The following is a 14,063-nucleotide window of genomic DNA, read 5'->3' on the forward strand; positions in this document are numbered from 1 at the left end:
GTTTTTCTTATTGCAAGTTTGTGAATGTAGTCCTAAATTTTAAATTAAATTCCACACATAGTAAAATAGAATTGTGTCTTTTAATTTTAAATTTAATTTTTTAAGCGGTTGTAAATTTATCACAATATTTATACAGTTTACACATTGTTGTTTTTTTGATAATATGATTATGTAAACCATAATAATAGTACAGTGTACTCTAGGAACTTAGGTTTAGTATCGAGATTGCCTTGCGGATTAATATTTAGATGGTTTGAAATAGAAGTATAGAAGTAAGCTCACTCTGTTACCATTTCACCTATGATTTTTCATTTGATTTGATGGAAAAAAATTCCATAGTTCACATGGAAGAACTTGGACAAACTAGGGCAATAAACACTTGCAAAAACCTTGTTATTCTAATTCTGAGCAACCTATTTAATCTATCCTCTTAGATTTAAGAAGCATAAGACATTAAGAACATAGTTATTCTACGCAGCTACTCAAAGAGTCGTCATTATTCCTCAATAGGCACTTGGTCGACGAAAAGTTTGAATATCTGGTCCTTTACTTCCTTGTTCGATACGGATAGGCCGTCTCCGTATCTGAAGATGAATTGAACGCCTCGTATTATATTAAAAGAGAACTTCTTGCAGCACAATGGTACACTGTCCTCCTTGTGAAACTCCCAATTCAATTCCTGAAGGGCGAGATGAAGGAAGCCCTCGATTTTGTTATAAGCATTTTCCACGGTAGAATCAGGATTATCTTTAATATAACAACCTATACTTGAAGCCATCTCCCCGCGTTCCTTCTCATCCTTCATTGCAACAGTGAAAGCAAGTGCCAAAGGTGTGAGTGCGTATTTTGCAGACAATGTTATGCATCCGAACTTGTTTAAACGATCTTAAAATAAATGTAAATTTAGATGCCGAATACATTAAAATAAATGAAAATTTAGATGCTGCCACTGAACATACCGGTTGTCAATGTCTTTCTCACACATATATATATGCTTTTCATTATTCCATTCCATAGCAAGCCTGGAACGAAAACAAAAAAGCCTAACCCTCCTATAAAATCGCATATGTTCCTAAACACATACGTTATCTTTCAGCATGGCTGTCATATCCCGTCCTTGCCTTTTAGCAACTTCAACTGCCAATTCAGTCGCTGTATTGAAGAAAAACTGGATTGCAATTTTTATGTGCTCCGGAAGGTCATCCATCAACGAAAGATCCCATCTGAAATGGCATTAGAAGTAATGAGAACAAATCTTACAATTATATAAAAAGTGCATGATATATAAGCTTGGAGCATGGTGAGAAACTAGGAATAAATCAGTTGCATTCACCGTCTCACTCCCTCTGTGATAGTTTTTAGTTCTTCCAACGTTCCGTGAATATCATAGAGGTCATCTAGAACAGTTGCGACGGTTATCAATTTTGCGAAGGCTATTCTGCTTTGAGAAAACTCGGGCTCGAAAGTGCATGTATTGGCCCAAAAGTAATATTCCATGTGACGCCTCCTATAGAATTTCACCTGAGCAACTTCTGAGTCTCTCCACCACCTGTGCAGAACATAATAGTATCGCAGAACGTCATGCTAGAATCCCCAAAATTCATAATCAGAATGCCTTTCTTTCTGCATAACATTAGCGAGCTTTATTTTCGGAGAGACGTACGGTGACTGAATTCTCAAAAAGAAAGTGGAAAGAAAAGATCTACCTGCGAAGGAATTAAAGTCTCCGGTAATAGTTAACACATAGATAAACTATCATAATTTTACTGTGTAAAATGATTACTTTTAATTTTATAAAAAAAATATTTTTTCATCTTATTAATAATTAAAAAAAATCATTATTTAATAATATTATTAAAAATTTAATGTATAAACTGAAATTTCTAAAATAAGGAAATCACTATTTAATAATATTATTAAAAATTTAATGTATAAACTGAAATTTCTAAAATAAGGATTTATATTTTTTAAAATTTGATTAAAACAATTACCAATTCTAAATATATTTAGTTTGTTTAAAAAGTTTTGGATTGAATATGAATAAATATATTTTAAAATATCAATTTAAAATTTATTATAATATTTAAAAAAAAACAGCTAACATCATAAAAATTATATATTAAAATATTATTTTTTAAGAATAATAAAAGTATTTAAAATATTTATAGTTTTTTGGTTAGTTAAGTTGTTTTAAAGGTTTTATTAGTGATTACATAGGTTCATTTAAGTGGTCAAAGTCACTTTTTTTAATATAGTATAAAAATTATATATTAAAATATTATTTTTTACAACTAATAAATGTAAATTAAAATAGTAATGTTTTTATTTATTTCTCAAGTTGTTTTTTAGACTTGACTTGTGGATTGAGGAGGTACGACGTGGGGTATCTAAAATCACCCTGCATAGTAGTGGCCTAGGTCACACCAACTTAACCTGTCTAGTCCTCCTAACACATGGCACAACCACCCTCCTTAAGATTTGATTGTTGCTGTCAAAGTCACCCCGAGATAGTAGTGACCTGCGCCAGGGCGACACCAAGTTAACATGTCTATTCCCCTAACACACAACACAACCATGATCTTTAAAATTTGATTGTGGTCATTTGTTGACAAGATCCATCCTCAACTACGTGTGTTAGTAAGACTTTTGACTAAAATATTAATAATTTAAATTTAAAAATATTATAATATTATTTAAAAAATAAAAACAACATTAAAAACTTTCATTCTCTAATTTAAAAAATAAAAAAACATAAAAAAAAATATTTATATTTTAATTGAATTAAAAAAAACCTGAACATATGGAATAAGGAAAAGTTTAGGAATATAGAATAATTGGAGATAACTTCCTCCTTGTGTAGCAAAATAAACTTTTCGTGACAATGATATTGGGGCACACTATTCTTCTCACTTTTAAACTCATAAAAATTAGAAATAATTTAAATATCTTTTAAAACTCAAAAAATTATAAATAATTTTAGTTATAAAAATTAAATTATATTTTTTAATTCCTAAAAATTATAAATAATTTAAACTATAAAAAATGAATAGTTAATTTCTTTTTTAAATAAAAGAGTATTTTTTCCATCTAATTTCTAGGTTCAAGGATGTAAAAATTATATTAAATTCATTTTATGAAAACTGAAGTTAAACATCGTGACATTATCGACTGTATTTAAAATAAAAATTAAATAGAAGAATAAACAAAGAAGCACGCTGTATGAAATGAAAAATAGAGGTATTGATTACTACCTAGTAATAAACTGTATTTCCTTCTGATGTATGCTCTGCAAAATATTGAAGTCCAATTTGGCTAACTCCATGATTTTTTGGTTGAATTTCGACCTTGAAAAAAGTTGGCATAGGAGTTTAGTATGCAATAATAATTGCTGTAATTTGCAGATAAAATCAAATGTATTTAATTAACATGGCACCGTCGTACGTACTTGAGCCACAGACGGTTTTGCGCGTATATTTCGATAAAACTACGAGCCACCCATCTGGGCGTTCTACAGTACCATGGAAACTCCAACGCGTACTTGACCTAAACAACAGTGATCATGTCAAATCCTCTATAAACAATGGACACCATCGTTTTTCAATTTCAGGTACCCTAAAAATGTGTTTGCTATTTACCTCTTCCAGGAGGCTTTGATCTACGTCGGTGACTTCCCCGCGTCCAGCCAAAACTTGATTTAGATATTATCGTGTGAATGCCTTCGCCTCTTCCATCACTTTTTCTCCGGGAAATGAAATTTCTGAAGCTCGAAGTAACGACAGCATGCTTCTCACTTCCTTATCTCCATTGTAATTGCCGAGAAACTTCCCGTTTCCATCCTTGAAATTCTCCAACACACCTGCTTGGTAGGTTAGTAATATAAGTACCGAATTAAATCAAGGAAAATTTTCAGGAAATAAACAAGATTAATGCTTCTTGATGGTTCTCTATTTGTAAAAGAATTGAACTAATGTCAGAAAACTTATCGGAATTTCAAAGATGCTTTCCACATTTACTGAAAAGTAACAAAACACCTAAAATCATTAACAGCAACCCACTTTGTACGGTTACACTGATATATTCAAACACCAATCCAATAAAAAACAACTGCATCTATTACCTTGAAAATTTCCAGACAAACAAACCTATTTAATGGATGTCATCCATTAACAAATTCCCTACAACAGTAATTACATCTGAACTAAGTTAACCATTTGAACTATTCCACTTGGTACTTTCCGACCACATTAAAAGGGTATATTCTACCTTAACATGCAATGTAAAATCAATAGCGTTTATACCACCTGCTGATACGTTATAACGATGCAGTCGAAGAGCCCGAAGACGTAAAGCTGTAGTGTTAAGATCCTTGCTGAGAAAATCTCTTGATCCCACCGCGATACCCTTCTCGTTACAATATCTACTCAGCTCAAAACAGTCAGCTTTAAACGAACGAATAGAAGACAACCCCAAAGTATCGATGTGCAGATATATGTAATCGCTAAACTAAATTTCTTCACGTCTTTGAAAACGACTAACCTGTAAACGTAATCTAGAGCCGCCATTTTTATTTCAGGTTGAAAGTGTCGATCAATTCCAAGGCATTCCAATGTATCTACTATCTGCAGACGTTTGATTAAATCGTAATTGTTATCTTCCATTTCGCTCAAAAGCATATGCTTGATCTCCTCAATAAGCTTTCCAGCGCGTTCATAATATCCAGGTGCCTGATTCCAGTACAATGGAATTAAAATATATAGATCACAAAGATGGAGCTATCATGGCACTGATAGCTAACAAACCCCCAAAAATATCTAAAAGAAAGAGCTACAAATATGTGACTAAAAGCAAAGGAAAGAGCGGATGACAAATCTACAAATCGGCCCCATGAGAGAGAGATGGAAAGTATACCCCATAGGGCGAGTTCAGAGAAAGTATGAAGTCATCGTCCCACACGTTTCCGTGGTAATTGGCAGTGCGTCGCGGGATGGAAGACTCATCGCTGAATTTGGTGGAATCAGAGCAAGAAATCTCAGCCATAGCACTACACTTTTGCTATGCGATTTTATTTGATGAATGGACAATAGCCGCTCGCTTCTATATATATATAGACTTGTCCGTATGAAGTCAAAATGCATAAGGGAGGAAAAGATCCCCACGGGAGGAGAAGATTCGGATCCTTTGAGTGCAAAATGGTCAGAATTTTTATTATTTCCAAGAAAAAACGCCGTCGAAGATTTGAGAAAAGACGAATCAGGGAAACGTAGAATATTAGATTACACGTTGACACAGTGCGAAGACAAGCATTATTTTCCAGCAAAAAGGCCGATGGTATATTGACGAATATTCTTTTAAATGCTACCTTCACCTATATATAAATTACACTATATAATTTTTAAGACCAAAATATATATATTTTGTTTTTTTCAGTGTGTTTCGTGTGTTGCTTATTTTAATGTGTTGATTAATAAGTAAAGAGTATATTCCTGTTATTTAGTATATTCCTATTATTTAGGAGTTCTTTGGATTTACATGTTTTTTATAATGGTGTATAGTTTATATTTTTTTTGAAGCAATGGATTACAGGCCTAAAATACAAATATATATATAGATATTTGTTTTTATTTTTATTTTTTATAAAATAATAAAAATATTCATTTTTTATCTAATAATAATGAGTTTAAAATAATTTTATAATTTTCCATAATTAATAATGGAGAATTTGATTTTTTACATGGTTAATTATTGCGTCAATAGGATCATCATTCCACGAAGAGATGTTGTAATGCCTCCTATGTTATTGCGCAGAGAGCCTCTCTACAATCCAGTGTATAAGGGAGTCTAGTGTATGTATATGAGGGAGATGATGTTGTCACCTAACGTTAAAAAATATTAAAAATATACGAGGGAGATGTAGTGTATGTATATGAGGGAGATGATGTTGTCACCTAACTTAACGTTAGGTTAAAAAATATTAAAAACATACGAGGGAGATGTCACTTATGCAAAGAAAATCATATTGCGAGAACTATAAACAACAATGAACAATATGTTATATTGTACAAAACATAGTTATGATGGTAGCCGGTAACTACCAACAATTTTCCCAACGCTTACCAAAGTTAGGTAAACAATATACAAAGTTTACAATTTATAACATTTTGGGAGTTGTCTGGTTGCCAAACAAATCGTCCACCAAAATTGTGCATCTTGCCCCAACACTAGTGCGACCCTACCCTTTCGTGCACTGCCCCACACATCGTCCCCCACCTTTCCGCAGTTTTCCAAAACATATAACTTGCCCATGATGCTGCTTGAATGTGTAGTCTTCTAACAACCCTACAATCATTGTTAAGATTATATGTTTCTTTGATAAAATGTTAGAGATTCAAATTAAAAAAAGTTAAAATATAAATATGTTTATAAACTTTAAATAGAAAAGTCTCATATATCAATTTAATATTTAATTTGACCCTAAATTTAAAATTTAATTATTGAAAATAAAAAATCATATACCATAACTCTCTCTTTAAATAAACTTATTTTTATAATAAATATCTATTAGAATTTACAGATTTATTTATCTTTCTATCGAATATTTCTATTATTAATATTTAAATTGTTACATGTTAATTCTATACTAATTATAAATCATTTGAAATATTTACTAATGAAATAAAAATAATATTTTTATATATCTATATTAAACTTTTATATATATTTATATATAACACTGCAATATTTTTTTTTTTAATACACAAAAATATTTACATATATGTTATTTTTATTATTAATATTGAAAATGTTACATGTTAATTCCAAAATGAAAATGAATAAATTATAAATTTCACTAAATAATATCGACGGCCTATAACATTTAGTTGAAACACAAAACCATAAGTTAGCAATAAGATATTTTAACCTAAAACTTACTAACTTGTGACTGACATGCCAAGTAACTTCCCATAAATGTTTAGATAAAATCAATTTTATTTTAAATATTTTGTTTTAAAAAATAATATAAAAAAAAAATCAAAATCACCATCGACATTTTAGCACTAATATTTTCAACTTAATATTTAAAAATTTGATTCCTATCATATCAACATTTAAATATCCACTGCACTTAAAATATTACATTTAACCATTTCAATATTTGATGACTTTTTCAGATTAGGATATATTTAATGAGAATTAAATTAGTATAATTAATAATAAAAATTAATATTTAAAATTTAAAATTTAAAATTCATATAAATAAAATTTAACATTTTTCTTTATTTTAATGTTTTGTTTATATATTGATATATAAATGTGATAAATGAATTATTTTATTTTATTTATTTATGTTTTTATTGTTTTAAATTTTTAATGTTTTGTTTATATATTGATATATAAATGTGATAAATGAATTATTTTATTTTATTTATTTATGTTTTTATTGTTTTAAAATTTAAAATTTATATAAATAAAATTTGACATTTTTGATGTGGTGTTTTATTTTAATGTTTTGTTTTGTTTGACATTTTTCATGTGGTGTTTTATTTTATATGTGGTGTTTTATTTTAATGTTTTTCAGTGAATTATTTTATTTTATTTATTTATGTTTTTATTGTTTTAAATATTTAGTTAATGAGAATTAATAAAAATAATGAAATGTAAAGTGAAAATAATTTATATACATATCAAATTTGTATTAAACATTTTTAATTATTATGTATGTGTCTATTTATTTTTTCTGTTTAACATTATATAATATATAGTTGACATTGAAATAATTTATTTATGATTTTTTTTTATTTTTTATATATTAAATATTATAGATATATATATATATATATATATATATATATATATATATATATATATATAACTGGTTATTTTAAACTCGTTATTAGTGGATAAAAAATCAATATTTTTATTGTTTTATAAAAAATAAAAATAAAAACAAATATATATATATATATATATATATATATATATATATATATATATATATATAATCTTTTAAAAAAAAAAAAAATTTACCATCTACATTTTAGCACTAATATTTTCAACTTAATATTTAAAATTTTGATTCCTATCATATCAACATTTAAATATCCACTGCACTTAAAATATTACATTTCAATATTTGATGACTTTTCCACATTACGATATATTTAATGAGAATTAAATTAGTATAATTAATAATAAAAATTTATATTTAAAATTTAAAATTTATATAAATAAAATTTGACATTTTTCATGTGGTGTTTTATTTTAATGTTTTGTTTATATATTGATATATAAATGTGATAAATGAATTATTTTATTTTATTTATTTTTGTTTTAAATATTTAGTTAATGAAAATTTTTCCAGATTACGATATATTTAATGAGAATTAAATTAGTATAATTAATAATAAAAATTAATATTTAAAATTTAAAATTTATATAAATAAAATTTGACATTTTTCATGTGGTGTTTTATTTTAATGTTTTGTTTATATATTGATATATAAATGTGATAAATGGATTATTTTATTTTATTTATTTATGTTTTTATTGTTTTAAATATTTAGTTAATGAAAATTAATAAAAATAATGAAATGTAAAGTGAAAATAATTTATATACATATCAAATTTGTATTAAACATTTTTAATTATTATGTATGTGTCTATTTATTTTTTCTGTTTAACATTATATAATATATAGTTGACATTGAAATAATTTATTTATGATTTTTTTTTATATATTTTTAAATAACATGGTATGCCTAACTCCATTTTGACGAGTCATGATCTTACCTCCAATAGTTTTTTTTAGTAGGAGTTGTTTCCACTTCAATGTACCCAATTGAATCTCAATACGACATATAAACCTAAATTTATGGCTAGGTAGTAGTTAGAAAATGTTTAGAATCTTATTTTACTTTTTTTTTCATTGAATAGAAAGTGAAATGGGTCCACTAGTTACCTCTGATTGAATGGTTGTATAATATTTCCTATCATGTTCTTACGAAGGTGACCTCATTTGAGTATGTTATGGATAACTACCTTAGTCAGTGATCTCATAGGGGTAGCGTGATCAAAGACACCATAACAATCCATGATAACATTCTTCATATTTTTAAATCTATTTAGTAATGGATCATAATTCTGTAAAGAAGTGGGTTAATAAAAATCACTTTGAAAGTCATTTTAAAGAAGGTTATTAGGTATTATTGGGTATCCAACCCTATAAATAGACCTAACTCAAAGATATGGTCATCCACCATAGGTGAGTTATTTTGGAGAATATAACATCATCAAATCTATAGGTCTATAGGCCTACAAATCAACTGTAACTATAATTTTGAGCTCCAACTAATATTTTATGTGTCATAATGAAAGAAATTTCTTGGTTCCAGTTGTAGATTTCAAACCAATTTTAAGGAATTGGACAAGGAGGGTTCCATTTGGTTTCATCCTAATGTACTTCCAATCATTCACACGCATCATCTGTTTAAGAGCATGTCTAGGAAGTTTTGATACAATTGAAGGATCCACAACTTGAATATGCTACATGGGAACTAAACAAGACTCTTAACCAGTTTCCCCATATCCACCCCTTAGGAAAAGGTTTCCTTGTAAGTGGGATGACATCTTCAGTTCTTACCCTAACTATCTTAGTTAGTGAAATAGCTCGTTACTTAATCTAATGAGGGATACCTTTATGAAGTACTTCCCTATGAGGTACTAGCATCTAAAATCAATAAATGTCAAGTGTCCTCATCAAAGAAGGTCCAACAGTTAGTGGATGCAGCCTCATTAATGGAGTTTGATTAAGTGACTAAGGCTTTAGTTATATATAATAATAGAATCTATGTAATGGGTTTTCAAGTAAATATTATTGTATTTCGTAGATTGTCCCTTAAAGTGGTAGATAAATATTGCATCTAGCTTTGAATATGATAATGGTTTGTTTATTGATAATATTTTCTAAAATAAGTAAAATAATTTATTTAAATAGTTATATAATTTCCTTCCATCATACTCCGTTTGCTTCGTTTAGGAAACTCTATTTCATCTATTTTCTCCAAATACTTAGTTTTGTTAACAAACAAGTCATATAATGAAAATGCATTAATCTATGAACAATTTAGTTTTTAGTTCACCCTATTGGTTCTTCTATGTTGCAAAAGTCTAAGTTTTTATGAATTTAGTCCATGTGTGTATATGCTAATATACACATAATGATATTATGTGTAACATGTTGTTTTTTGTTATATTCTTTTTCATTAATTATATCTAAATATTTAATATTTTATAAAAATATTATTTTTAATTTTCTATAACATATGTGTTTATTATAAACCATATTTATGTGTTTATTATAAATCATATTTGTAATGTTTGTATTGCAATTTTTCGTATTGAACATTTTTTTAAAACAATCATATTTGAGAGTATACAAGATATTTTAGAATGTAGAAAAATTAGCCCTTGAGAATTTCTAGTACAAAAATACTAAGATATTAGTATAAAAATAGGAAACTAACTTAGAATAGGTAGCTTGTACAATTTAGTAGAAAAGTAACCATACACCTGCCCAAAAAAAAAAATGAAGAAGGCATTATAAGAAAAACCAAAAGGGTGATAATAAAAATCATAAAACAATAAAGTAAAATAAATTTGTTTTAACGAGAACAACCACTTTAGGGCTTAGAGTTTGTATTTAAATTTTTTTATTTTGTGTTGATCTTTCTACATATTAGTTTAGGTTTTCATTCTTTTAAATTTTTGATAAATATATACTTCAACCATATTATGAATATATATAAATAATAATTATATATTATGTTATTATTATTTCTATTAAATAATAAAACTATTTAAATATTAATAATTATTATATATTTTGCTTTTGAATATAAAGTGTCAATCCTCTCTTCCTATTTTTTTGTTGTTAACTTTTTTGTAGATATAACAACAAAAGTAATTTAATCTAAAAATATATAAATATTAATAATTATTATATATTTTGTATTTGAATATAAGATATCAATCCTTTCTTCATGCTTTTTCGTGGATATAACAACAAAAGTAATTTAGTCCACAATATATAATTAATAATTAATAAAAGATATAATTTTGAAATTTAATAATTATAACTATTTGGTATTATATAGTGTGCATCCAATTAACCATTCTTTTAAAATCAATAAAAAGAACAGATGTCAATTCACGCTAGAACTTTCTGTGTCTTTCAGTGTGTATGCCGTATTAAGAACCATTTCTTTATTCATTACTTTTAGTTAATCTAAACTTCTTATATAAATATTAACATTTTAATTAATAACCTCCTTTTCATTTTCTAACTTGTCATATATTTATTCCGGGTCGGATATAAAATTTGGGTTTGTTAAACCCATTTTTAATTCGTATGATTTATATCCCGCACCCATAATACATTGCATAAAAGCATCTACAAAATTTATTACGACTTTGTTTTAATGATAATAGATCAAGACAAGGAATGGAGATTTCGTTGCAGTTAAAGTATTATACTCGTATCCTTGAGTGGTGAATTATGACAATAAATTGTATTTATCGAATGCATTAGCATTTTTCATAAATAAGCAATAATGTATATGTATGCAAATTATTTAAAATATTATGTCAACATAATTCAAAAGGGTGTTGATATCAATTTTTTTTTAAGAATGTGCGAGGACAAACTACATCATAAAATGAAATCAAGGAAATTAGGATGAAATGCTTTTGAAGTTTAGTTTATATTAAATTTTGATAATCGAGGAAATTAGGATGAAATGCTTTTGAAGTTTAGTTTATATTAAATTTTGATTTGATAATATTTTCCACAATATTGAACTTTCTTTAATATATCTAATTTTCCTTAAATTTACTAGATTAAAAAATCATAAATATGTTGGTGAACTTTTTTTTCTTTTTCCAAATATTAAATTAATATGTAAAATAAATATAATTAAAATTAGTTATATAATTTACTTAAAAACAATATCCATAATTAATATGGTTAAATTTAAACATAAAAATTTCAGAAAAAAGCACATATTTCACATATAATGATATTAGTATATTGTAGACATGAAATGAAATTAAATATCAAAATATATATGATTTAATAGATTTTAATATTAGTGAGAAAATCTTTTAACAAATTTTAATAACCAACCAACCAAATTTTCCAATATATTATTATATAAAAGTTAATTCTAAATCTCATGACCTTAAAAACATACTTATTAAATGCAACTACTAACAAGGTCGCCATTATTCCTCAATTGGCACTGGGTCGACAAGAATTTTGAATATCGTTTCCTTCACTTCCCTGCTAGAAATGGGTATTACATCTCCGTTCTCCGTATTCTTCACTTCCCTGCTAGAAATGGGTATTACATCTCCGTTCTCCGTATTTGTAGAGGAATTGAAGACCTCGTGTTATATTGTAAGTGAAGTTATTGCAACGCAATGGTGCACTTTCATCCTTAAGAAACTCCCAATTCATTTCGTAGAAGGAGAGATGAAGGATGCGCTTGATTTGATTTAAAGCATTTTCCACGGTAGAATCAGGATTGTCTCTCATGAAACACTCTATAATTGAAGCCATCTCCCCTCGTTCCTTCTCATCCTTCATTGCAATAGTGAAAGAAAGTGACAAAGGTGTGAGTGAGTCTTTTGCATCCGATCTTGTTTAAACGCTTTTAAAATAGATGGGAATTTAGATTCCAAATACCTCGAAATCTCTTAAGTCATGGACGAGTCTGATCGTAATTCTGAGAGTTCCTGCTCCAGAACCTTGTTCGACAGAAGTTGACCCATAAGCGAAGCGAAGCGGAATCAAATTTACAATGCACATCCCTGAGCTAGTGAGGACATTCTTTATGTACGGATTAAACCGTTGCTATCCCTTTCTCTTCTTGGAGATAGGACAAGCTATCGCAGCCACGGAGCATAGTAAAATACATTGATGGTTAATGTCCCATTTAAGAAAATATATATATATATATATATATGAATATTTTGGTATTTTAAATTTTATTTATTAATGTATTTTAGAATATTGTTGTGGGAGGGAAATGTGTCTAAAATCAATAAATATGAGCATCTTTATTAAGGAAGATCGATTAACGGAGTTTGATTAAGTGACTAATGCTTTTGTTATATATATAATAATAAAATAGTTATATATATAATAATAAAACTACCAACAATTTTCCCAATACTTATCAAACTTACGTAAACAACATACAAAGTTTACAAATTATAAAATTGTGGGAGTTGCGTTGCCAAACAAATCGTCCACCAAAATTATGCATCTTGCCACAATCTTAGTGCGACCTCTGTCCGGTCGTGCAGTGCCCCACACATCTTGCCCTATCTTCCACGTTTTTCCTAAACGTATATCTTGCCCATGATGTTGCTTTAACTCGTGCAGTCTTGCCTAAGACTATTGTTAAGAGTATGTGTTTTTTTATAAAATGTTATAGGTTAAAATTCAAAAAAAAATAAAATATATATATTTTTATAAATTTTAAATAGAAAAATTTTATATATCACTTTAATATTTAATTTAATTTTAAAATTTTAATAAAAAACTATATACTATTACTTTTTCTTTAAATAAATTTATTTTTTTAATAAATATCTTTTAGAAATTACAGATTTATTTATTTTTTCTATCCACTATTTCTATTGTTACAGATTTATTTATTTTTTCTATCCATTATTTCTATTATTAATATTTAAATTGTTACATGTTAATTCTATACTAATTACAAATATTCTAAAATACATATTAATGAAATAAAAATGATTTTTTTATATATCTAATCCATATTAATCTTTTATATATATTTGTATATAACACTGAAATATTTTTTTATAATGTATAAAATATTTAAATATGTATTATTTTTATTATTAATATTGAAAATATTACATGTTAATTCCACAATGAAAATGAATAAATTACAAATTTCACTAAATGATATCTACAGATTTAGTGTAGGTGTAACATTTAGTTGAAACACAAAACCATAAGTTAACAATAAGACATT

At 26.9% G+C, this 14,063-nt stretch overlaps 1 pseudogene; it reads right to left on the reverse strand.

Moving 5' to 3' along the window:
* Positions 1-496: 496 nt before the first annotated feature.
* On the reverse strand, positions 497-5,037 carry LOC149192847 (delta-selinene-like synthase, chloroplastic; annotated as a pseudogene).
* Between the last annotated feature and the right edge of the window lie 9,026 nt (positions 5,038-14,063).

This window comes from Pinus tabuliformis, chromosome 2_2 (genome assembly GCF_031772625.1).
Source record: "Pinus tabuliformis cultivar Carrire ecotype Pingquan chromosome 2_2, CPIR1, whole genome shotgun sequence".
Classification (NCBI taxonomy): domain Eukaryota; kingdom Viridiplantae; phylum Streptophyta; class Pinopsida; order Pinales; family Pinaceae; genus Pinus; species Pinus tabuliformis.